The following is an 11,415-nucleotide window of genomic DNA, read 5'->3' as shown; positions in this document are numbered from 1 at the left end:
GCACTTTTGGGTAGCGACGATGGTACTGTTTTTAAGACCTTTTCCCCATTTAGTGTCAAACTGGTTGCATGTTGTTACTGAATATTACCACGGAACTGTTAAGCTGATTTTGTAGTTATAATATAATTTATTACAACATCTCAACGTAGATACATCTACATTACAAACCTGTTTTTCATGGAACTAACGTTATACTTATAGGCTGTTAACAATAAAATTTCGAATATATACTTAAACTTGTATCTTAAAAGAGAAAAGGTAAATCAAACTGTGAATGTTGATAAATGAACGTGAATGGCCGAAAAGATCCATCGTTCAAATTTTGTCTTTAATCATTAGACAGATGTAGCGTTCGCCTCGCCGATATATTTCAAGTATGAAAAAATAGATAATATAAAAAAAAACACACACATTTTCTTGAGCCTTGATTGATATGACTTGAATATGGATTGTGCAATTCCCGTATAAATAAGCATTTATGATGTCTGCATTAGACTTTTTGACAGATATTGTTCATAAAACTGTTCTTCAGAAAAGTGGTCAGGACAAACAATAGACAAATGTATACCATTCTGACATATAACTATACATTACACTGTATATGTATACACTGCAGTGTACGTACAAATATCAAATCAGACAGGAAGTCTTGAATGAACTAGAATTTCAACAATTGGAATTGACGAGTATTTCAAAAAGACGTTATAAGATGCCAGATCACCTCGTCTCAAGTATTGCGCTTGATAAAACATAACCGACAAAAATACACGAAAATACACGAAAGAACGTACTGATTAATTAATGGATACATTTGCCGTATGAATGCGTACGAACGTAAAATGCAGTTAAATTGATTTGAATTTTTCCTCTATCTGACAATGATGTAAATGTACGGTACATCAAACAGAAAGCACGTGCATGTTGCTCCGTTATTTATCATTCCGATAACGAAAATTACATCCTTTTCATTTTACGTTTCTTTCTTTGTCAGGCAGTCTAGAAAATGCTCCAATCTGACTAAAGTACTTGATCTTCTAAACGAAGATCTGAGAACGACCCATTCACATTCGTCTTCTGTATATTTTGGATTTCCATTATTGCTATTTTTATGTTATCCAATCAGGCGACTTGTTCGATTGTCAAAGAGTAAGAAAAATATGCAGTTATTCCAGGACTCGAACCCGGGACCCCTCGCTTACAAAGCAAGTGGAAGCAAGTGGCCTACCGACTGAGCTAACCGGCTATCTGATACATTACGACATAAGAATTGTAAATATCAAAAGTCAATGCTAGAGGTAGATTTGCAAGATGTTGTAAGCTAGGCTCTGATTGGCTAGTGAAAGGGCCGTCAGAACGAGGCAATGAATAGGTCGTTTTCAGATCCTATGCGTAGCGTAATAGGAGATGTACTTTAGTCAGATTGGAAAATGCTCGTAAAATGCATGGTCAACATGTAACTCACTATCAGAGCTGAACCTTGCCGAACAAGCGAACACTTTAAATTCTTTAGCCTCCGAACATGCAATATTTCTCATACAATATACAATATGTAAACAAACAATAATTAAACCTGGGTCGTACACTTACGGGAAACAAACGTTCTTGGTTCATACAGATCATTGACGTTAAAAAAAAACGGACATGTAAAACTTACGACTATATGTACGCTCGAAATATTCCTTTTAGTAGAAAAAAAATCAATTTAATGCCAACGAAGTTACATGATTTTACTGTGTGTATTTTGTGCATTACATCTCAGATTCGTCATTATGTAATAGATCTTGGTCCGCACTGGACGAAAAGCCAGAATCACTTGCCGCCAGCAAGCTGAAGGTTAAATTGCTAAATGTTCAATTTGCTCTGGTATCGTCAAATATGCATAGATTTACAAGGAAACTTCACGAAAGTCTTCATTCAGCATTAAGAATTATTGAATAGTTTACGTTCAAGGCCAAACAACAAAAAGAGTTTTTTTTTAGATTGTTACATTTCTTAAGAAACTGATTACTAGTATGTTATGGAAACATGAGAACTAGTTTTTATTTATTTTTCCATCATAGGCTAGAATTGAACAGCGTTTTGTAACAGGGTAACGGAGGTAAACTGGTCTTTTAATCGTCCTCCAAAGTGCCGAGGTGGACCGGGTTTGATTCCCGCATGTTTTTTTTTTCTTTTCTTGATTTGACATATTTTAAACATAGTTTAGAAACAACAAGAGCTGTGCGTAAGACAGCCAAGCTCGACTATTCGAAATATTGTCCCAGAAGCAGGAAAATATTACCCAAAAAGGTTAAATATCAAAAGAGTTTTAAGTTCAAAAGGGGACATAATTTGACCAAAATGAAAGTCAGAGTTATGGGACTTGCTGCTACAAACTAGTTTTATAACCCCAAAGGCACATGTGAAGTTTCAATTCAATATCTGCGTTAGTTTTGGAGATAGTAACTTGCATGTAAAACTTTAACCAGAATTTTCTAAGTCCAAAAGGGGGCATAATTTGCCCAAAATACATGTCAGAGTTATGTGACTTGACCCAGTGAGGTTGGTAATTGATCTAGGAAAAGTAAAAATAAGTTTTAAATCTATATGCCTGTTAGTAATAGCTGTATGTACTTGCACGCAAACCTTAACCAGGATTTTCTAAGTCCAAAAGGGGGCATAATTTGACCAAAATGAAGGTCAGAATTATGGGACTTGCTGCTACCAACTACTTTTATAACCCCAAAGACACGTGTAAAGTTTCAATTCAATATCTGCATCAGTTTTGGAGATAGTAACTTGCATGTAAAACTTTAACCAGAATTTTCTAAGTCCAAAAGGTGGCATAATTTGCTCAATATACATGTCAGGGTTATGGCACTTGACCCAGTGAGGTTGGTAATTGATCTTGAAAAAGAAAAAATAAGTTTCAAATCTATATGCCTTTTAGTATTAGCTGTATGTACTTGCACATAAAACTTCGACCAGAATTTTCTAAGTCCAAAAGGAGGCATAATTTAGCCAAAATGAAGGTCAGAGTTATGGGACTTGACGCTATCAACTAGTTTTATAACCCCAAAGACACGTGTGAAGTTTCAATTCAATATCTGCATTAGTTTTGGAGATAGTAACTTGCATGTAAAACTTTAACCAGAATTTTCTAAGTCCAAAAGGGGGCATAATTTGCTCAAAATACATGTCAGAGTTATGGGACTTGACCCAGTGAGGTTGGTAATTGATCTAGAAAAAGAAAAAATAAGTTTCAAATCTATATGCCTTTTAGTATTAGCTGTATGTACTTGCACGCAAAACTTTAACCAGGATTTTCTAAGTCCAAAAGGGGGCATAATTTGCTCAAAATACATGTCAGAGTTATGGGACTTGACCCAGTGAGGTTGGTAATTGATATAGAAAAAGAAAAAATAAGTTTCAAATCTATATGCCTTTTAGTATTAGCTGTATGTACTAATGCACGCAAAACTTTAACCAGAATTTTCTAAGTCCAAAAGGGGGCATAATTTGGCCAAAATGAAGGTCAGAGTTATGGGACGTGCTGCTATCAACTAGTTTTATAACCCAGAAGACACAGGTGAAGTTTCAATTCAATATCTGCATTAGTTTTGGAGATAGTAACTTGCATGTAAAACTTTAACCAGAATTTTCTAAGTCCAAAAGGGAGCATAATTTGCTCAAAATACATGTCAGAGTTATGGGACTTGACCCAGTGAGGTTGGTAATTGACCTAGAAAAAGAAAAAATAAGTTTCAAAGTTATATGCCTTTAAATGATAGCTGTATGTACTTGCATGCAAAAACTTAACCAAGGTGTGACACCGACGCCAGGGTGAGTAGAATAGCTAGACTATTCTTCGAATAGTTGAGCTAAAAACTCATGTTCTAATGTTCATGATATGAACAAACTTCAATTTTAAAGAAAGATCAATTTTACCCAAAATCTGGAGGTCAGTGCAAAGTCAGTTTCCAACCTTAGGTGTTGATATATACGGTTCCAGACCACCAGTTTTATCACGAATGTGAGAAAACCAGCCGCGTTAATATTTTTGAATGTTTTCTCCCTTTTGACGCCTATTTAAACCTTTGATAACAATTTTGAAATATGAGATAAGCTGGCCGGTAGAGACATATTAATATTCTAAAAAGTAAGAGCTATTTCTACAAAATACACTTCACTTAGTCTACCTGGGAATGGGATTACAAAAACATTTGCCATAACTGACATTGGGTAAAATTTCTATCCTATCATCCAACTCAGTTCTATTCTTTCATCACAGGATTACGTTATTTTTTCTTGCGATATTAATATGAAACTGAAATGAAATGAATGTGATGATTACATCATGAGTTGTAAAACCTGCCAAGCTGAATAAAGCCGCGGAAAATCTTGAATTAAGGGCAGAGTTTATACATACATGAACATGTAAATGTTAGGAAGCTTTCTGTACCGATTTTTTCACTTTTCAGGGAGTACTCGTTAAATACAATGCAAGGGAGAATCTTAATGTCTTAAACATAAAACTTAAGCTTTGTGTCTTCATCACTGAACAGTAACTTCATGTTTCGTTTTTGGATTTTTTCATTCTTTTTTCTTAATCTTAAGACATTTACAAAATTTGCATATTTACAAGATTTTTTTTTAAAAAAAGAACATACATGTATGTACATGCTTAGTTTTCAACAATACGTTTATCTATTCCTTTTTCCATTTAAGACATCATAACATGTAGCATCTCAAGACAACTTTGCCTCACAATACCACAGTGTTTATGTGCATATTGTTTATTACATAAACTAAACATAGGATCACTGTATATAGGTTGTTTAGTATAAGCATTTTGTGTTTCCAGTGATAGTCATAGAAGTGTTGTTATGGACCGGTAGACAACATTCATAAATGAATCATTTTCATTGACACTGCCACAAAGCATACATAATTCACAAGTAGCATCGGTGACAAGAATGCACACATTATTGCTATATTGTTTCGCACATGTACAGACAACAGACTGCATTTCATGTATGATGATACGAGGGTTGCAAAAAGTTCGAGGGCAAGTGCTGCAGTTTTAAATTCATGAATCTTACATTTGAATCTTGTACTACTTGCAAATAAAGTGCCCCGACAGTGAACAAACATATTATTAGTACCATCATTATATAATAATTCTCTCATGTATTCATTATACAAGAGGGTCACGATGGGCCTAAATCGCTCACCTGAACTTTGTTGCTTGCTTGAACAAATTTCTTTCATAAAGCTTAGAATACCAAATATCTAAGGTACGTCCGGGCCTTATGGTTCTGGACAAGATTTTTAAAGATTTTTCCTATATAAGCAAATTTAAAACTAGGGACCCCTGTGCGTGGTATATATTACCCTCAGGGTCATGATTTGAACAATCTTGGCTCTGGGCAATGATTTTTTAAAGGTTTTTCCCTGTACATGTCTATTTAAACCATGTGCCCCCAGGGCGGGGCCAGTTTTAAGCCAAGGGGGATAATTTGAACAATCTTGGTAAAAGACTACTACACAATGCTACATACCAATTATCAAAGCCCTAGGCCATGTGGTTTTGTACAAGAAGATTTTCAAAGTTTTTCCCTATGTAAGTCTATATAAACCATGTGACTTCCAGGGCAGGGCCATATTTGACCCTAGAGGGATAATTTGAACAATCTTTGTAAAAGCCCACTATATGATGCTACATCCAAATATCAAAGCCCTAGGACCTGTGGTTTTAGACAAGAAGATTTTTAAAGTTTTTCCTTTCGTTTGCCATGACAACTAGAGTTCTGTATGGAATTCAATACTTTGAAATTTTTTAAAAGAAGACCATATAAGGAACATCCCTGTGAAGTTTCATCAAAATTGCCAGGTGGTGAGCTGATAAAAGCTTAGGACTGGTGGACCCAAAAGCTGTAGCGTTTTCTGTTCAAACTTATTTGCAATCCATCCTTTAGTACTGTAGAATTTCAAAACAGCTCGGGGAGGATCTCCAAAAGCACCACTCTGTAGTACCTAATAGATTACTCCAAGTTTGCAGACTTAGTATTATGTACTTCTCTACTTGATCTGTTTAGATGTTTTTGATTAATTACTGAAATGGTATGGTTTACAAATTCACTTTTTTCTTGTAGAAATTCAACATTTCACTTAAACGTGACCTTGACCTTTGACCTATTGATCTCCAAACACAAGAAAGGGGATCTGCTGACTACATGCCACCATCCTATGAAGTTTGACATATGTCGGCCAAAGCATTCTTCAGTTACCAATCGGAAACCAAATTTCAGCTCAAGGTAACTGTGACTTTGAAGTCTGACAAACCGATCTCCAAACTACAAGGATCACCTTCTGACAACAAGCAATCATTGTATAAAGTTTGACTGTGCGACAAAGTAATCTTCAGTTACAAATTGTAAACATATTTTTAACTCCTTGACCTTTAAGCAACCAACCTCAAAATCAACAGAGGTCTGTCAGTCATGGCCAACCTGCCTACCAAGTTTGAGATTCCTGCGCCAAAGCATTTTTCAGTTAGTTGAACAGACAGATGGTAAAATTATTATATGCCTGTAAAATTCTGAAGTCTACATCTGTCTTGAAACAAAAGTTTGACAGTACAAAACATCAGTTATCAGCAATTTTAAGTAATAAATGACAGGTTTATTAATGGCAAAACATTCTAAACAAAACTAAATACAGATTTTAGAAGCCTTGGTTATTTTATTTAAAATATACAAGAATTTGTAACAATAAATAACAAATTTTAATTGCTTTATGACAATTATGGCCAGGTTTTATAGCATAAAACAACTTGTATCCAATTCCATAGTTACAAAAGATGAGTGCTGCACATTTTATTCTTTGGTTGTTTTGCTTAAATTAATATTCATTGTGTGAAATGCTGGTGTTTCTTTGCCAGGTTACTATCTTACCTCAAAGTCCTAATGACTTTATTATATTTGTATAATTTAACTCTACAATTGTTATAGGACTTATCAAACGACAAAATCTGAAAATACACTATTAATTGTTGACATACTACAGTGACATGCATTTTAAATTTTGTTGTGCAAACAAAACATTAATTAATTGTGCAAATCACATTGTAATGACTGTTGCGTGAATGCTTGAATAATTCATTTCAAATAATTTAACAAAGCAGCCTTGTTTTCACCTGTTCACTTGCCCATTTTGATACCAGTTTTGCATGTAATTCGGTGTTTGAATCTAATTCTTAGGTGAGGTAAATGATTCAACAGGACTGCAAGTATTGCTAATAGAATTCGATCCTCAGGTGACTACTCAATATCAAACAAAGGCTTTTTACTGCACAGATTGTACTCAACATCAAACAATATGTCAGTCACACAACAGCAGTGGTTAACTCACCAGTTCCTGTAGTATCTCAGTTACATTACAGCAGAAGCTAACCCTTCAGTGCCTGCACTATGTCAGTTACACTACAGCAGTGGTTAACCAACCAGTTCTTGCAATATCTCAGTTACATTACAACACTGGTTAACCTACCAGTTCCTGCACTATCCCAGTTACATTACAGCACTGGTTATCCTAACAGTTCCTGAACTATGTCAGTTACCTTACAGCACTGGTTAACCTGCCAGTTGCTGCACTATCTCAGTTACATTACAGCACTGCTTAACCCACCAGTTCCTGCTCTATCTCAGTTACATTACAACACTAGTTAACCTACCAGTTTCTGCACTATGTCAGTTACATTACAGCAGTGGTTAATTCACCAGTTTCTGCAGTATCTCAGTTCCATTACAACAGTGGTTAACTTTTCAGTGCCTGCATTATCTCAATAACATTACAGCACTGGTTAACCTACCAGTTCCTGTACTATCTCAGTTATATTACAGCAGTGGGTTAACATTTCAGTTCCTGTATTATCTCGCTTACATTACAGCACTGGTTAGCCCACCAGTGCCTGCACTATGTCAGTTACATTACAGCAGTGGTTAACCCCCCAGTGCCTGCACTATGTCAGTTACATTACAGCAGTGGTTAATCCACCAGTGCCTGCACTATTTCAGTTACATTACAGCAGTGGATAACCCACCAGTGCATGCACTATTTCAGTTACATTACAGAAGTGGAAAACCCACCAGTGCCTGCACTATGTCCGTTACATTACAGCAGTGGTTAACCCCCCAGTGCCTGCACTATGTCAGTTACATTACAGCAGTGGATAACCCACCAGTGCCTGCACTATGACAGTTACATTACAGCACTGGTTAACCGACCAGTTCCTGCAGTAACTGTGTTACATTACAGCATGGGATAACTACCAGTCCATGCACTATCTCACTTACATTACAGCACTGGTTAACCTAACAGTCCCTCAATTATATTACAGCCGTGGTTAACCTACCAGTCCCTTCAGTATCTCAGTTCCATTCACAGCACTGGTTAACCTACCAGCCTCTGCACTATCTCAGTTACATTACAGCAGTGGTTAACCGACCAGTTCCTGCAGTATCTCAGTTACATTACAGCAGTGGGTTAACATATTAGTTTCTGCATTATTATGGCACAATTTCAGTAGTTCGGTCCAGTAGTCACGTGTTCTGCTTAACTAACAAACAACATTTCAAAAGAAACCAGAAATGGAGGAAAAATATCTTTGATTAACAGAAGGTCATATCAATTTACTAAGTTAACAGAATTCTTGAATATTTAAAAAATTAACATATGTATTAAACTTAAAAATACTTTTACTATTGCCTACTGTTCAGTTCAAGATATATCTTGAAATTATCTTAGAAGGAAATTATTAATTAATATACCAGATTTATATAGCGCCCTTTTCATGATCAATTTCACGTTCAAAGGCGCTTTACATAGTTCAAATGCAGCCACACAGGGCGCATAATTCATCCTCTACTAGTACAGACACAGAGCGATCTGACTAGAGGGACAGAGTGAGACAAAGCCCCCACGACAGAGATCAGAAATCAGATACAGGCTTGTCCGGCTGACTTAGCCTAGCTCGTTGCGAATAGACAGCCTGGTTCTTTAACGTGCCCAGTGTATAGCACTGATACATGCAAGGATTGCCTGGGTTCCTGACCAGTACACCTCTAGTTGGGTGGGAAACACTGAAAAGTGTTTCTGAAAATTCCCGAGTAGCTGCCGGGGATCGAACCCCCGACCTCAGGATTGGAGGGCCAGTGTGCAAACCACTGAGCTATCCGTCGATAATACATCAACTTCCAAAATGTGTCTTTGATGTATAGTATTTTTCAGTTTATTTATTGCTATAAAAATTTTAATACACTAGAGCTGCTTTTGATAAAAGCGCATGTCTCCTACAACTGCCTAATCATCTAAATAGTAAGTCAGTCTTTATGTACTGATTACTCACTACAAATATACCTTTGAAAAGTAAAAAGGCCAATTTTCAGTAAATCACGGGCCATAACTCCGAAGTGCCTGGGCCTATTTGGCTAGTTATTCGAACTGGCTGAGGACTTATTGTCAAACACATTTTGTTCAAGTTTGGTGAAGATCAGATGAGAAATTTTCAAATTAGAGTCCAGACAAGAGTATAAAGGCCGATTTTCGGTAATTCAAGAGCCATATTTGGCTAGTTATCAAACTTGAACGAGGACTTATGGTCAAACACATTTTGTTCAAGTTTGGTGAAGATTGGATAAGAAATGTTTGACTTAGAGTGTGGACAAGATTTGTGACAGACAGGAGTAGATCAATGTGTCTCTCACACCACTGTAGGGTGGGAGGCATAATTACAGCTGTTGTTAAATGGTGTCTAGGCTCTGTAAAGGACTTGTTCCTCTGGCAGTCTCAATCTGACAACTAAACCTTTGTAATCATGCTCTGTTCCTGCTGTGTTGAGATGGGTCAAACATAGACCCTTCAGGGTTGACAAAAAGAAGAAAATTGAATTGAATATTTTAGGTCCAATGGTAAGTGCAGTTTTAACATATGGGTAGATTTCGGCATTCTCTGGTAAGAACAGAAAACCAGATGCTTGTATCTAAATCACTGTCTGAAGAATGCCAAAACACCATACAGAAACATGAAATCACATGGAAATTACTAACTGACAAGTCTATTACCATACTACTTCTTCATTTTAAAAGCTTTATATTGTTGGAAAACTACATCCTCAAATATTACCACATTTAAAAGCTAGAATTTACTCTGTAATATCCCACTTCAGTATCAATGACTGTGATTTCAACTTTAGTATTTTGCTTTTCAAATTTTGCTATTTTTTATGCATTCTTTAGGCTAAAACTTTAGCTATCACACTTTAAATGTTTCAAACTTGAGGAAAGGGTGAGCCAGCTATCAAGATCAAAAACCGATGAAACTTTTCAGTTTAATGTATCAATGCTGAGATCAAACAAGAGGGTCATGATGACCCTGGATCGCTCACCTGAGTAATATGAGCTACATGTTTCAAATGTCAAACTGATGATTTTTAGAATTTTTTTGGAAAATTTTCCGATGTACAATCAAGTAACCCCTGGGGAGGTGGCCAATTTTACCCCGGGGGTCATGATTTTATTAGTTTGTAGAAGTCTACTAGGCAATGTTACATATCAAATATCTAAGATTTAAGCCTTCTGGTTTATTTTTAGCAAATTTATGAAGATTTCCCCATGTACAATCAAGTAACCCCTGGGGCTGGGTCAATTTGACCCTGGGGGTCAAGATTTTAACAAATTTTGTAGAGGTCCACTAGCCAATGCTACATGTCAAATATATAAGCTCTAGGCCTTTTGGTTTATTTTTAGAAAATTTTGAAGATTTTTCTATATACAATCAAGTAACCCCATAGGGCAGGGTCAATTTGACCTCGGGGGTCATGATTTGAACAAATTTTGTAGAAGTCTACTAGGCAATGCTACATGTCAAATATCTAAGCTCTAAGCCTTCTGGTTTATTTTTAGAAATTTTTTGAAGATTTTCCTATGTAAAATCAAGTGACCCCTCAGGCGGGGTCAATTTTGACCCCGGGGGGTCATGATTTGAACAAATTTTGTAGAGGTCCACTAGGCAATGCTACATGTCAAATATCTAAGCTCTAGGCCTTCTGGTTTATTTTTAGAAATTTTTGTAAAATCAAGTGACCCCTGGGGCAGAGTCAATTTTGACCCCAGGGGTCATGATTTGATCAAATTTTGTAGAGGTCACTAGGCAATGCTACATGTCAAATATCTAAGCCCTATGCCTTCTGGTTTATTTTTAGAAATTTTTTGAAATTTTCCTGTGTAAAATCAATTGACCCCTGGGGTGGGGTCAATTTTGACCCGGGGGTCATGATTTGAACAAATTTTGTAGAGGTCCATTAGGCAATGCTACATGTCAAATATCTAAGCCCTAGGCCTTCTGGTTTATTTTTAGAAAAATTTTGAAAATTTT

General features: G+C 36.2%; 1 long non-coding RNA gene across 1 annotated transcript in view; it reads left to right on the top strand.

The window, feature by feature from the left end:
• The window catches only part of LOC128548893 (uncharacterized), a 191,344-nt gene that overhangs the window by 152,594 nt on the left and 27,335 nt on the right, over window positions 1-11,415 (top strand). The window lies entirely within an intron of this gene.

Source organism: Mercenaria mercenaria, chromosome 15 (genome assembly GCF_021730395.1).
Source record: "Mercenaria mercenaria strain notata chromosome 15, MADL_Memer_1, whole genome shotgun sequence".
NCBI classification, from domain to species: Eukaryota; Metazoa; Mollusca; class Bivalvia; order Venerida; family Veneridae; genus Mercenaria; species Mercenaria mercenaria.
This window is presented reverse-complemented; position numbering and strand designations above follow the sequence as displayed.